Source organism: Lontra canadensis, unplaced genomic scaffold (genome assembly GCF_010015895.1).
Source record: "Lontra canadensis isolate GAN:19392208 unplaced genomic scaffold, GSC_riverotter_1.0 scaffold17, whole genome shotgun sequence".
Classification (NCBI taxonomy): domain Eukaryota; kingdom Metazoa; phylum Chordata; class Mammalia; order Carnivora; family Mustelidae; genus Lontra; species Lontra canadensis.
The window spans coordinates 716,848-730,372 of record NW_022631011.1 but is presented as its reverse complement, the minus strand read 5'-3'; positions in this window follow the sequence as shown (position 1 = coordinate 730,372).

The window sequence follows — 13,525 nt, the reverse complement described above, 5'->3', positions numbered from 1 at the left end:
AAGCAGACTCCATCTCTTTATGAGATAGAAACATGCAGGACTGGACACATGACTGTGGTCACTTTTGTAAAATAGGATCAGCCACAGTGCTCTTGCCAGGTTTTGAGTGACGTAGCTGCTAGAGAGGGATCACTGCCACGTGGCCACTTCTCCTCCCTTCCTGGGCTCTGGGCTGTTTCACATGGTCTTGCAAAGCTATCACATTGTGATTCCACCACTAGGGGATGACCCATCTTGAGGTGGAAGATGCTTTCCAAATTGCATTCAGTCAATGAGCATCTTAACATTCTGTCCGATCACCTACAACGTTTTGTGACAGAAAAGAAGTTGTGACTCTTCCAAGTGTTCCCTATCTTGTTAGAGTAAGCTTATTTACACACATGATGCAACTAGCCAATGATGACACAATGGTAAGACTATTTCTGGAAAGGGTGATGCAGGCCAAGTGTTGTAAATGATGAACTGTGCGACAGTCGGTATGGCTTGAGGCTAGCCAGGGACAGCCCTGTGGAGCATATGGGATGGGGTAATGAGTGGGAAGCTTTCTAGGCAAGAGACTCAACACGAACCCAGCATAGCAGTGGGAGCCCAGCATGAGCTTCGTGTGTTCATGGACGTGGAGGCAATGGGGCTCTTTGGACAAAGAATCATACAGCAGAGTAGGGAGATTGGCTGGAGGTGGAGTGTGTGTGGGAGGAGGACAGGTGTGCAGGCAGGAATTTCTTGTGGCACCAGACAACCAAAGACCTTATCTCTGGTTCCTTTCTAAAGGGATAAGGAGGTTGGCTTGTCATCTTGAAGCACGAGGAGTTTCCTTTCTCCTTGTGACAAGGAAAATCACCTTACAGATTTATTCAAATCACATTTATAGAACACATCATAGGTTCTAGGTACTGAGGGTACCAGAATTAATTGTGAAACAGCCTTGCTCATAGGACCTTCCAGTCCACTGGGGGCGCACAACAGTAACTGGGCTATTAGCATGACATGATGGTGTGGGAGGTGAAACGGTGAGGCAGGTACAAAGTGGAGACAGAAGGACATGAGGGGAGCACTCACTGCAGCCTGGAATCTGGTGCCAGCACTGAGGAAGGTGTCCCAGGAAAGGGGGTTTCTAAGTCAGTGCTTTGAGAGAGTGGACTGTACCCTTCCCTCTAGCTCTTTGTTGGCTAATGAGCTGGAAGAGGGGGAGGATGGCTGGGGGAATAGGAAGATTCCTGCTAGTCTGTGAGTTGGGAGGCCCAGGGTTTTTGTTGAATTTTTGTCTCTATCAGCTGTGTGACCCCAGGAAAATTGCTTTTCCTCTCTGGGCTTCAAATGGCCTCGGCTATAAAATGATGAGGATGGCCAATGACCTCTAAGGTCTCTTCTGGCTCAAAAATTCTGTGACTGTCAGAAGTCGCTTCCTCTGAAAGGGATTTATGTGGAGGTGCTTAAGAAATGCATATGTTTAGTTAATTCAGCTCAGCTTCATATGTACAAATTACAGCTACCCCAAGAGAGACAGGGTTCTATTAAAAGCCTGGCATTCGTTTTGATCCCACTTAGAAATTCTGCGGGAAACATCGGCAATGCACACGAAACCTCCTCTCACTCATACCCCAGACAGATGACAAAGTGATAAGCAGAGCTAATTCCCTGGGGCGATATTTCTTCCCAAAGCATAGATATGGGTGAATTATTGCCATTCTTAATTGCCTAATGATTTTTTTCCCCTTTCATGTAATCTTTTCGGGGGGTTGTATTTTTACCATCTTGCAAATTCATATTGGCAGAGTGATATACATTGTCGAATAAAACACAGTGGCCAATCCATCAAAAATCAGTCTGCAGTTGCCTTGAGTTTTTTGGAGAGAGACTGTAAAAGCGGGGGAGGAGGGGGTAGAGGGAAGGTACTTCAGTGAGGTAGGCGGTCGCTTTCCTGATGGTGGATCAGCGGTTCTCAGGGCTGACCCGGAGATGGGCTGAGCATCCCATTTTACTCCAGACTCCTTCCCTTCTGGGTTCAAGTTTTGGCTCTTTGGGGTGTTTGCCTTATTAGCTACAGCTGTCTGGGGAACTCAGAAGGCAATTAGACCAGGGAGTGAGCCGTTTAGGGGATTGGTAATGGAATGTGGATTCTTTTCTCCCTAAGTTAATTGTTTGCATCTGACCAGAAATCATTACCAGCTGATGGCTGGTTGGTGGCAGATGTGAACTACAGTGGTGACCCAGTGGAGTTCTTAGCACTTGATGGGAGCGGGTTCTTGGGAGAGACCTAACGGAGAGAGGGGTTCTTTTGCTCTTTTGATGGTGAGGGGGATCTATCCTGGACTTGGGTTTCCTGTGAGAGGTGATTTTGCCACCGCGTTGCCTCCGGTCCAGTTTCGGGGATGTGAGGACCAACCCCAATGGCTGAAAGAATTAGCGATGCCCTGCCCATGAGTCCCTGATGGGCTCTAAACGGTTCTAGCCTTCAAGGCACATGAGGGTTAGATGGGGCTCTTTGTAGCCTGCCTTTGCTCAAGGCTCCACTCCAGACAAAGCAGATCTGAATTTCTGGGGATGGGACCTGGGTATCAGGATTTGCAAAGCTGGGTGTTGCCAATGTACAGCTAAGGTGAGAGCCATCTCAAAAGGAAAGTTTCACCTTCTCTCACTTGGAAACAAGGATCTTGAATGGCTTGATCAAGGCAGGCGTCGGTGAAGGAAATAGGAAGAAAAGTCAGGAGAGTGGGGTCCCATGAAAGCAACATCCTCAACAAGTATTTATAGAGACCTACTATGTGCCAGGCACTGACCTAGGGCTGCTGGGGCCACAGCTGGAATGAGAGTCTCTGAGCTCACAGTTCCCTCGGGGGATGCTGGGAGAGTGGTCCCAGTGGCCAGCGTGCAGGGTGCCAAGGGAGCACAAAGAAATTTCCAGTTATAGGAGAAGAAAACCCAAAATCTAAAGGCTGAGGAAGGATAGGGTGAATGAGAGGGAATTCGGATTGGTCTAGGCCAGTGCTGTCTAATTAAATAGAAAGTATTATTAAAAAAATAATATAAAATATAAGTTACATATGTAGTTTCAATTTTTCTAGTAGCACCATTAAGAAAGAGTAAAGAGAAACAAGCAAAATTAACTTTCATAGTTTATTTTATTTAACTCCGGTGTGTCCAAAATATTATCATTTTAACATGTAGTCAATCTAAAAGTCACGGAGTTGTTTTCCGTGTTCTCGTACTAAGTCTTCAGATTCCAGTGTGTGTGTTTTTTATACTTGCTGTGCCTCTCAACTGGGACTAGCCGCATTTCAAATATTCGGCAGCTGGAAGGTACTGATTTTTGGCATTGAGTGGTCAGTGCTGCTTTAGGGAAGGGGAATAGCACGTTGGCTGTGGTATGTCAAGGAGGTTGGGAGGACCCGTGTGGTGAGCACAGGGTGAAGGTCATGTCAGACGTGGTCTGGATGGCTGGAGAGTTTACAGGTCAAGTGCAAAGTGCAAAATGAAAATGCAGAGCTCCTTATCAAAAACGACAAGACATTTAAGACGGAGATAGCAGGACATTATACAAGGAAGAGGGCAGGACCCAAGCAACTACACAAGTCAGGCCCTCGGAAGCTGGTCCCGGGTGTAGCAGGCACAGAGACTGCCAACCGCTAGTCCCTTCTCCTCCTCCCTTGCACATGGAGACCCCATCTTCACCCAGGATTCCTCTTCCCAAGTGCTTTAGGGAAGACCACCCCTCCTCAGTGGAAAGGAAATGTAGATTACCTTAAAGCCCATCTAGGCCACTTCATTCCCTTTGCTTGTGCCTGGTCTAGAAGGTCCGTGTGATACAACGGAGGAAGCTTGCTAAGGCTTCTTGGAAAGATTAACCTCCCTAAGGTAGCAACTGTGAGAAGAACCTGTCCTGCCAGATGCTGCCTGTGGTTACAAAGGGACCTGAAGTTCAAGCTGCCACAGGCTTCACGTGACTCAGAAGGAATATTCCGGAAGCGTCAGAGAGACCTGATTTTGCTAAACCATGGAACCGGCCAACTCTGCAGCATCGCTGCCACTGGACTTCTTGTGAGGTGAGTCAGTAAATGTCATCGTTGAGGCCACTTCTGGATTGGCAGCCCAGAACCTCCTCATGGACTCAGTGCAAGGAGAGGACATAAGAAGGCAAGTTATGGGGTGGCTCGGTCAGTTAAACATACGACTCTTGATTTTGGCTCAGATCATGATCTCAGGGTCCTGGGATGGAGCCCTAGCTCCAGCTCCACATTTAGCAGGGAGCCTCCTGGAGGATTCTTTCCCACTTCCTCTCCCTCTGCCCTTCCCCTGGCTCACATGCTCTTTCTCTCTCCCTCTCTAAACTAAATAAAATCTTTAAAAAAAAAAAAGTAGCTATGAAGCACTTTTGTCCCCTTTCTTTTCTTTCATTCCTTCCTTCTTCTCTATCTCTCTCTTTTCTTCTGCTACGCTTTGTTAGCATTGATGTTCAGCAACTGAAATATTTGGGACCAGTGTCCTGCCTCAGAGGAACATCTATTGGGTACCACCACCCCAGAAGAAATATATAGTACATGGGAGGCATAAAATACATGTTCATGTTTCCTCTTGTTTCTTTTGGGGTTGTTTCGTGGTAGGATCGAAGGAAATAGTCAAGGTTCGTAGAGGTCTGTTTGAACTAAGACTGATTTTGCTGGTCAGAGTGTAGACTTCCAGTGGGTAGGGATTCTTATTGAATTCAACACAACTGAACAAGGACTTATTGAACATTATTGAGTACTTATTATACACTACATAGAGTTGAGAAATTGACCATACTGTGCTCCCGGGAAGGCAGTGCTTCAAAGCCAGCTGCTGGCAGAAGGCTTGAACATGCCCACCATAAAAGAAGAAATCTGCTTGGCCAATAATCAAATGTAGAGGTGTTCCAATGTGTTAGGAATTCAGGCAATGAAGACTAACATCTTCACGAGATACCACGGCACACTCATTGTTTCAGCGAAAATTCGGCTGAAAAAAGAAGTGTGGGCAAGGATAAGTAGCAGTGAAAACTCCTGGTGGGAGCGTAAAAGTATTACAAATGATTTGTAGAAAAATTTGGCATTATCCAGTCAAGTTAAAGCTAATTCCTGCTACTCGGTAGTTCTGTTCTCGGGAAAATGCACTTGAGGAATCCTATCCAAAAATGCTCCAATATCAGCCCAGTGCTGGAAACAACCCGAGTGTCCATCAGCACCGGGATGGATACAAAGTTTGTGAGCTGCCAGAACCATGGAATATTAGACAGCAGGGGGAACCAGCAGACAACCTCTTGGATAGATCCAATTCCCTGTTTGGGTCTGGCTACTTCACAGTCATGGTCTGAAGCCAGTAAACTTTTTGAGCCTCAGTTTCTTCATCTGGGGAGCAGCAGTGGTCACACCCACTTTACAGTGTTGGTGTGAGTTTGTTAGATGAGCGTGTCAGTGTATCACTAACTGTGAGCCTTGCCGTGGAGCTAGCAGATAGAATAATCCTGCCGTCTGTACCTGGCAACCTTCTCCCTCGGACTCAGGGAAGGCTGGGAATAAGCCTCCGCCAGTGAGGCTGGAGGATCCTCCGTGTAGACACTCTAAGGATGCTCGGAGCAGACCGGGTGGTTGTGCACACTGTGGACAGAGAGGGATGGAGCCGGAGGGAACGGGAATTCAGCGGGAATCCAGGAGAGACAAGGAGAAAAATGGAAGTTGAAGCAGCTCCTTGTTCAGAGAGGAAGTCCAAACAGGGCCCTGATGGGGCTTGTCCCGCTGAGTCCTGACTTCTTGGATGCAAAGGGCCCCCACCCTGGGGAGAATGTGTGAGGCCGTGACCTAGACAGTGCAGAGCAGACATCGAAGACATCAGGTGCGTGCTGGGCTGTCCCGGAAACTCCTTCTATGAGCAGAAAAGGAGGAGATGGGGTTGAGTCTTTGGGAAATGGGAGCAGGGGTTGGCAGAGAAAATCAGACCCACCTGGGCAGGTGGGAAGCAGGGCAGGGGTGGGTGGAAGGGAACTTCAGGCCCCCCACGGGCTGGGATGCAGGGTGCTTACTCCAACAGCCGCTGCTCTCCATCCTCCAACCACAAGCGGCTGGTCCTCAGGAAAGGTGGACGGCAGAACCGGATGTCAGTGGCTTCTGGAGGCCTGAACTGCTACTCCGTGGACAGTGGGAAGTTTGAAACCGCCCCCAGATTCCAGTGAATTCCGGGGGCCTACCTTCTGAAAGTCACCTTCAGTTTGAAGCTTTGCTTCTGAGGATTTAATTCAGCTTGTAGGTCCCCCTCCTGTTTGTTTTCTGCTGCCTCTGTCTCACACGACAATGTAGAACACAGCACTTTTCCTGAATTTACAGAGAGCAACCTGCGTGCATTATTTGCGTGAATATTTGTGGCCAATTTCAGTGAAGCTTAAGGGGCTGGAAGGATGCATGCTGCAGCCCCTCTCACTGCTGGAGGCTTCCCCCCTTCTGGAAATTTCTTGATAGGTCAGCAACGCAGGCCCCTCCCAATGTCCCTTCCAGTTTCTTGCCTATGCTTCTTGCAACATTGTCCCTCCCTTCTCAGAAGCAAAAGGAAAAGTCCTCTCATCTCCTCATAATGTTGGCCAAATGGGTTCCACACTTGCTTTGCCACAGAGCTGGCTAGTGCGACCACTGTCCCTGTACGCCCGGGACCAAGGTTGTTCCCGGGATGCCAGACTTCAGTTTAAAAACCGGGACAGTCTTGGGTAAACCAGGACCCGCTGATCACCATTGAGCAGGACTGAAACCTGTGTGAAGGCTGATTTCCTCCCTGGGCTCTAGATTCCTTTGTTTGGTCTCATTACCAATAAAGACTGAAGCTTGACGAGGAGCTCTAGTGGGACAGGGAGGAGAGGGCAGTGGAGAGGGGCGTGCGGGTAGAGTCCTACAGACCACACATGGGGTCTCCATCCAGACGATGAGGGTGGACTGAAGCTTTCACACGTCTCAGTTTCTTTCCAAGTTCACACTTTAAAACCCCAGTTTCCTTAGGGTTTTTTTGTTTTGTTTTGTTTTGTTTTCTTTTCAATCGCATAAGACTCTGGTTTACATTTCAGGAGACTATCTTGACTGCACCGAAAAACAGACCATGATTTCTCCTTTCTGAATCCATTAGTGGTTTTTAGGGAAACCAGGAAGAAAAAGACAGTGTGCCGTGCTCTGGGGGACACAGAAGAGGTAAACTCTGTCCCCTTCAAGAGTTTATAATCTGGTTAAGGAGACATACTGAACCCACGAGAGTAAAGAAAAAAATAAAACAGAACAGTGATTTTACCTGCAACAGTATGGCGCTGGGTAGAATTCAGAGAAGACGCAGGTTGATACAGTCTGGGGATTCTTCATTAAGGGGTTGCCCCAGAGGGAGGGCAAGCTGGGTAAATAGAGAAGAAAAGGAGGACATTTCAGGCTGAAGGGATAAGGCCCTTTGAGAGGAAAATAGCCCTGAGTGGGGTCTGTATGGTGCCTTGTCTCAACTTGTCTCGACTCGTTTGTAAGCTCCTAGGATCCAGGCACCATCTATCCCAGTGCCCCAGCAAGAAGATCACACCGAAAACCCAAACAGCCACTTGGAAGGCTTGGCTTCTCTCCTCCTAGGCTGTGTGGCTCGGCTATGCCGGACACCTCTGCCGGGCCTCTGTTTTCTCACAGAAAGTGGAGACGACAGGCCTGGACATCGTGGGTACATGTGATGTTCTGATAAAATCCCAGGTGTGAAAACATTCCCAACTCTTAAAAATTATATCAGTGGAAGATTATTATAAATCTCTACATACCCACACCTGGGACGAGGCGAACATTCCATTAGTTTCTACCAAACAGATGAGTGAATACGAGTTACCTTGTTCTTTATTTTCTTCTTCTTTTTTTTAACCCCTGCACCCAGCAATGTCAGGGACATTGGATGAACAAGTACAAAGATTCCCCCAGACCCCAAAACCTCACCTAATTTTTTAATCTTGGGGATGGAAAGCTGCAAAAAAACAAAAACAAAAACAAAACAAAAACCCAACCCAGACAGCCAAGGCCAGGGTGTGGAGCCTTCGGCTGTTCCCACCTCTGCCCCCACCCCCTTAATTGCCAATCTTCCCCTCCTACCTCCCCAGCCCCACCCCCGTGGATTGGTGCTTTCAGAGCCTCCTAAACTCCCTTAAACCATTTGCTTGTAAACTCCTCCTGTCATCAGCCCCTTGTCAGCCGCCACCGGGAGGGACACGGAGGCCTTAATTGATCAGGCAGCCTGGTAGCCTTGAGAACTTGACGGAGGTATTGACTTCCGAGGAGCCAGCTCCGCTCCGGCCTCCAGAGCCGGGAGCCGCCGAACATCAAAACTATTAACCTCTGGCCCGAGCCCTTGGCGAGGCAGCCCAGCAGCAGTAATTAGGAAGTCAATCGGAATGGCCTGTCTCACTTACACTGGCGTATGTCAATCAATAGCTGTGGTGACAGGTTCATTAGGCCTGGGCCGTGCAAGCCCAGCCAGGAACAAGCTCGTAAAATACGCCAACGACTCGGGGCAGAGAGAAATCGGCTGGAAGGACTGGAGTGGATGACAATATGTATTGATTAGGGCTCTGGCGATTTATGAAGTGCTACTTGTTGGCCAACCTTTCTGACTCAGTGCTAAATTTTCCCAAGTAGTTGCAAGATGAGACCAAACATCACCCTTTAAAAAAAAACAGCAAGCCAACTGGTGTCTGACAGCGCGGTTTTTGTTTTTTTTTTTAGGTTAGTTACTCCTAGCAAATAATCTACCGGGGTAAAACTTCAATAGTTAGTTAAGGCTGAAGCAGTACGTTTGTCTCTGTGGCCATCAGACTTTGAAAGAAGACATCCATCTGGAGGAGAAAAAAATATGATTTGACGTGTGATTAGGTTAAGACTCTACCTTCGGAGAGACAGGGTGATTTAGGCGTTCATTTTTTCTTGGCGTTTTTAATGGCTCATCTGGGCTGTTGCAGGGGGACGGCTGACACCTGGTTTTCAGAGCTAATTTAAGAGCTCAATAGAAGGAGGGGTTACGTGCAGAGGGATCCCTTCTGGCTCCTTCCTTCCCCATCCTCATGGGTGACACGGCTTGACCACATTTGCCAGAGACCTTGCCTGTCTCTGAGCCTGCTGAATAACGGGGCACTTATTCTGAGACTCGTTCTGGGCCATGACCTTGAAAACGGCACAAGGCAGGGTGACGTGTTCACTGCTTAGCCAGACGTATGAGTCACCTCACTATTAGCCCCGGGAAATAGCCAGAGGCGCGTGGAACGTCCATTGTTTCCTGCCACGCTCCTCTGTCTACAGTGATCAACGCACGTACACCTGCCCCTATGACTTCATTACCAAGTGGAGGCTTGGGGTGGCTTCCTATAAGAGAAGACTCCAAAATCTCATGACACACCCCATAGTTAGTCCCGTGTGGACTGTCCCCAGAAGTACGACCATACCACAAGGTATGTGCACACCAAAACATAGACACAGAGGTCCGAGTCAACTCAGAAGGGCTGAATTCAGTCAACGCGTCCTTATGAATTAGATCCCACCCTCTCTAACTTCAGTTTCTGCATCTATAAAATAGGACCCCAAATGCTACTGCTTCTATCCAACACGGTTAGTGTGGAATAAGGATGAAATAATGGAAGAGAAACATTTTTTTTCGTAAAATACTATAGAAGTAGGTTTATAGAAAAGATCTCAACTGTGTTCATCCCGAGTAGAAGGGGAGATTTCAAACGGTTACATGTGAGTTGAGATTTTTCTCCCCTAACCTCTCACCGACAAGGCCGGATCAATCAACCTGCAAACATTTATGGAGCTCTATAAGATACTGTGGTTGATCCTCACCTACCCCTACCCCCACCCCGTCTTCACTTACAGGAACTCACTAACGGTGGGGAAAGGGAAAATATCGGTTTTTCCCAGCTAAGTTCCAAGTCGCCTTTCTTTATGCAAAATCCATTCCTTAAGCAGGAGTTTCTTTTGTCCTGTAGGTTCCAGGAATCGGGCTTATTGATCCCTAAACTCCTGCCCTGCCCCACTGTGGGCTTCCTTTAATTTCCTCTCTGGGGTTACTTTCCTTTGAAGAACTGGTTACCGTTTCCCCAGGCACCATCCTTATGTCCTGAACAGACACGGAGATGGGAATGTAATTCCTTGGCAGCGTGAAAATAGAACAAAACAGCAAAAACAACACCAAAAATACACCAAAAACCAGCACAATTCACTCAAGGCGCCCTAGCTGAGGTTGTCATTTATCTTGGGTTGCGCGGTGGAGCCAGGCCTTTTTTTTTTTAAATCATCTCCTCCCTTATGGTTCTTTCCCGGGACCTGTCAAGTCTCTGGGTCTTGCTTCCCAGATCTGCTCCCCCCGTTCTAAGCGGATGGATGTCCAGACTGAGGCCAGCGATGGGACTGGGATGGAACAGCTGCTAGGGCTGGGGGTTCTCAACCCCTTCGGGGCCCGCTGTCTAATTTAGTATTTGGACGTGAGCTCCCGGGCCAGCTCCCTGGTAAGGGAGGACATCTGGTCCCCCAAGACTCTTCTCTTGTACCCAGAACTATGAGCTCTGAAAAGATCCACAGTCCCCTGCCCAAACTTGGACTATCAGTCTGTATATTTCTTTTAAAATCCAATTGCTTTTAAAGATTAGCAGGCTTGTTATCAGGATTGGTTATATATGTAGGTGAAGCTTGGCTTGTTAGACTTGTTGATTTCTGGACCTGGTTCCACTAGGAACCTTGGCGCCCAGAGGAGGGGCTGCCTTCCCCAGGCCTGTCTATAGGACTGAGGCTTCCCACCACCCTAGCACAGGGCCATTTTTTCTTGTTTCAAAATCTCTCCCAAGTTCCTCTTTCTGGGCCGAGTGACCTCTTGTTTACAGCCCATCAGTCGAGCTGGTGGACAGATTTGAGACAAAGGCCGCTGTGTTTATGGTACACCAGCCACCTGGCTCCCAAGGTTCACCCCCCTGCGCTATTGCTTAGGAGTATGACCCCCTCCCACCCCCCCAAAGGAGAGCAGGCCTTAACCACCTGAAAACACACAGAGCAATAAAAGATCTTTCACGGGGGGAAAAGCAGCCCCAGTTACGCTCTCTAACTTGTAACTTTTCCGAGCACTTCCATACCCTTGACTCCATACCCTCCTCCGATGGCCCTGTAAAGTGTGTCTGCCACACAGCGTTAGCGCGGTCAAAGCGGACAGTGGGGACTGATGCTCACATTGACCAGGAGGAGTAACAGAAGAGTATGTCTGTACGCCCGGAAGAGGCCCGCTGATCGCCACCTCCCAGCTCCGTCCCCCCATCTAACAGGGCTTGGGTTTGACTTCTGCAAAATGCAAAACTGTCTTCGTCTTAAAGTGTCCTAAAGCCTCCAAAATGTGAAACCGTGAAACATATAGAAAGTCACACTGGGCTTTCCCACGAAATTACTTTGCTCTTTGTATATCGTGATAGCAACATTTCAAGCGGATGGTCTCATTATTACCTGACTCATCCCCGTATCCCAGGGCCCAGCCCGAAGCTGGACACAAAGGCAACCCTGTTCATATGAACTGATCTCTATTTAGAAGGGAAGGGTGCAGGAGAGATTTTGATTTTTTGTTTTTTTTTTAAGGTCACGCAGTATAGAATTTCTCCTGCCCCCTCAGCTACTTACAGCAGCTGCGGCTCAGGTTTCATCTAGAACCCAACATGGGCCAGGCCTGGAGGAAGGCACCCTATCCTCCATGAGAGCCACAGTTCTTCAGCCTTCCAGGCCGTGTCTTGCCACCATCTCATTGCAAGGGAGAGATGTGCACCCTACAAGGTGCCAGTGGGGTATGTGCGTGTGTGTGTGCATGCGTGTGTGTGTGTGTGTGTGTGCACACGTGTGCATTTGGAAGGGGAGTGACCCGCTGAGCCTGGGACCTCTGTGGGCAGCACTCTGCCTCAGGGAACCAAGCTCCCTCCTGCCCGCACCATAAGCATCCCCACACCCCTGACGGCCCAGCATATAAGCCCCAGCAGGGGCAGCCCCAGAGCCTGTGAGATGCTGGTTTTTCCTCCTCTCAAGCACAAATATGCCAGAGGAGGCTTCGGAGAGTGCTGGTCTGCAGCAAGGCCTGCAGGAGAAATCCTCCTGCTCCAAGATGGAGCAACCAGCCAATAACGGCTTGCCTCGCACCTGTGCCTGTTGCAAGCATTTTTATCGTTTTGCCATGCTTCATTGACCAATGGATTTTTTTCCAGCTTTGCACTTTTTTTTATTACTATTATTTCTATCTTCATCATTACCTCCGTGCCTCTGATGGCATTTAGATATGAACCGCCTATGAACCTTCGAGCCCGATTGTGCCATGACAAAAATACTGTCGTTTACATTCTGTGCCAAAGTATTATATAAAAACACATCAACGAAAAGGAAATTCAGGAAGCTGAGAGTAAAGATATATAGTCAGCAAAGTGTATAACTTCTGGCATATTACTGCCTAATCCTAACATAATTATTCTCATCCTTTTATTTGATTAACTTCTAATGGTTCCTCTTGGTGTTAAAGGTCCCACTCTGATCATTTGATTTTAGTGTCTGCTATAATTACCGATAATGTTCTTTGCAAGACAATTTAATGATAACCGCATAATGGCCTATATGAAGAAAGCTGCAGGGTTTCAAAGCTTTTGAGTAATATAAAATACATTAGACTAACACAAGCTATCAACATGACAGGGAATGTTTGATTTACACTCAGGACTAGGTTATAGCATTGTGGAATTTTTTTTCTTTTTTTTTCTTTTTCTTTTTCTTTTTTTTTTTTTCCTTTTGCAGCCGTTTACAATAAATGACAGAGCAGTTGGACAATCTGCAACTTGCTGATTGCAAAAAAAAAAAAAAAAATTGCATCGCAAAGTTTGGAATGGTGCAGAGGCAGTGGGGGAGCTCCCAGGAAGCCGTGTGCTTGGAGCAGAGCTGGGACAAGATCCGTGGGCCTGGTTCCCTAGGGGCAGCCACCAAATTGGCCTTCTCCCTGGGCAGATCAGCTAAAAAGGAATCTCTTTGCTTTTCTCCTGCACCAGGTCCAAACGATCAAGGTTCTCTCTGGCAGTCCTATTCACTAGGTAATTGTTAGCTGTTGGCACCTGTTCGGGCAGCCAAAGAAAGCCTCAATCAGTTAACTATATTTTTTGGATCAAAATAAAAATTGTTATATTTTTAGTTACTCCGCCTCTCCTTTTTCCAACCAGGCAAATGAGCAAGCAAATGAAAAAACAAAAACCAAAAAACAACAACAAAAAAATGGGCTCAAACAAAAGAACTGCTTTTTTCTAAGCCCGAATGACCAGCAGGAGTTGACATCATCTTCCTCCCAGCCTGCCCCCTCGGCGGGGTTCGGTGTTGGGGAGCCTGGCATATGTGCCTTGTTCCTTTGAAACAAAGTAATCACTCACCACTCTGGCCAAATGCAGCATAATTGATGGTGTGAGTGGATGGAGAAAATTTCCTGTCAGGAAAAAAAGGTTAACCGTGGACATATTACACCAGGGTCTCTG